Source organism: Urocitellus parryii, assembly GCF_045843805.1.
Source record: "Urocitellus parryii isolate mUroPar1 chromosome 13 unlocalized genomic scaffold, mUroPar1.hap1 SUPER_13_unloc_12, whole genome shotgun sequence".
NCBI classification, from domain to species: domain Eukaryota; kingdom Metazoa; phylum Chordata; class Mammalia; order Rodentia; family Sciuridae; genus Urocitellus; species Urocitellus parryii.
In genome coordinates this window covers 1,165,489-1,167,941 of record NW_027551764.1, presented here as the reverse complement: position 1 = coordinate 1,167,941, position 2,453 = coordinate 1,165,489, and positions in this window count along the sequence as shown.

The following is a 2,453-nucleotide window of genomic DNA, read 5'->3' as shown; positions in this document are numbered from 1 at the left end:
CTGTGTGCTGGATGCCCATAGTTCACACACACACACAGCCCATGGCTGGCTTGCTATATCTCCACATTCTCATCACTCAAGGCTAAGGGGTGCTCATTTCCTGAGCGGCAGCTCCCAATAGTATATATTGGCTTTCTGTGCTTTACCAAATGTTTCTTAAGGCTTGTTTATCAATAAGTATATTTACTGCGTATTCCAATATTCCATAAAACGAAGGCATCATGATTTGTCATGTGCTCATCTATTTACATGAGCTGGATCATGATTGTAAAGAATGAGGCAATTGGTAGTTTCCACACACCATCTGTTCACCTCTGTGAGTGTCCCCTTGTGATTAATTTCAAAATAGTGGGTATGTTACATGGTGTAGATGGTATCTTGAGGGAACTTAAAGCACCATCCTGGGGCTGGAAGTAAAACTCAGTGCTACAGTACTTGCCTAGCTTGCACAAGACTCTGGGTTAAATCCATAGCCCTGCAAAAAAAAAACAATCCTTTTGGATTGTCATTTCTTGGAGAACTGAAATACAGATGCTTTTAGACACTGACTTAATTTCACAGAAACAGCCCTGAAAGGGTTTAGTCATTTTATGTCCCTCCCTACACTGTCTGAGAGAACCTGCTTCCCCTGTGCCCTGAGGAAGAGGATCCCCATGCTGAATCATCTTAACTTCACAGTCACAATTGCATCTCTGACTTGAATCCCCCATGCTGGCTGTGACAAGGCAGTTTGAGTGTGGGTCCTGCAGCTGATGGCCTAGGTTCAAGTCCCTGTGACTTCATAATGATCTGCGTGACACTATACAACTGGTGTCCTCTCTCATACAATTCCCTTATTCTTACATAGCAGGGCCCAGATGAGAATTTGGGGAATAAATATACATAAAGCACAGAGCATGGGCTCTGGCATTCACTAGACACTCAGCTATGTTAATTTCTTATCTTTGTTTCATAATTCTCTTTCTTTAGTTTTATGTTCTTGCTATGCCGTGATAACATAGATCTCATATGCTAGTTACATTTTAATCTGAAATTTCAAACAAGATGCACAAATTTAAAGTGAAAAGCAGTTTTTACTATGGCACCTTTGGGAAAGTAACTGTCCTAAGCAAGAGTACTGGCAAATGTTTTATGTAGCACACTGTTGTATCTTGCATTTCTTGATGGGTAAGAAGGAATGAACATCTTATTAACACATCTCTTTTTTTGTTTTGTAAACTCCTATTTCTATCTTTGCCCATTTTTAAATAATCATTTACATTATTAAAATTTATCCATTGATTTATAACAGTGCTTTATAAATTAAGGAAATTGGCTTTGTCATACATATTTAAATGTTCTCCATATTTATGGTTGATATTTTCTGATAGCATTTTTTTCACACAGTTTTTTAAAAATATTTATTTTTTCACACAGCAGTGTTTTTTTAAATATTTATTTTTTAAATTGTATTTGGACACAATACCTTTATTTTATTTTTATGTGGTGCTAAGGATCAAACTCAGTACCTCGCACATGCTAGGCAAGCGCTCTACTGCTGAGCTACAACCCCAACCCCACATACCAGTTTTAAATAAACCTAATTTATCAGGATCTTATTTTGTGACATCTAGGCTTTCCATCTTAGGAGCCCAGCAAGGTATGTCATCCCCAATGTTATATAGCAGAGTGCCTTGTCTTCTCTGTGGATGCTCTAAGTCACTACTTTCTATTTAAGGTGTAAAGTAGGGATCCAGTTTGGAATACTTTTTTCCATATAATCACCTCATTATCTCAGTACCATTTATTGAATAATCCCTTTTGTTATTGATTTGAAATGGCACATTATGTGATAACTATGTCAGTGTATTTATTAATAAACCTTATTCTGTTTCATTACTAATATCTGCATTAATGTGCCAAAGTATTATTTATTTGAATTAGCGCTAAATAGATAGAATTAAACTTCATAATATATTTCCCTTACCTAAAAAATAATTCTCTTTATCTATTACTTTCACCAATAGTCTTGGCTATTTCTGCATGAAAGCATTTCAAGATGAAATTCAGAAAGATCTCATTTCTTTTGGGGCTAATTTAGGGTAAGTACACAACATTATAGCATCAGGTCTAGATCTCTAAGGACAGGACTTAGTTCCAGTTTTCTTTTATGCCTCGTAGTAGTGTTTTAATTTTTTTAAAAATACTTCTTGTTAATTTTATTATTTGGAATCCTATTACAAATGAGATCGATATTTATTTTAATATTTTAGCTAATATTTCTAGATAGGAAGAAAATTTATTTTTGTTTTTATTTTTAGTTAGAAAATAAAAATAATTACACATATTTATGAGATGCAATTATATGTTGTTGTGACATATGTACACAATGTGGGATGATTAATTTGAGCTAATAAATATCATCTTACCTACTTCCATTTATTATGTTGGGAATATTTGAAATTTATTGTCTT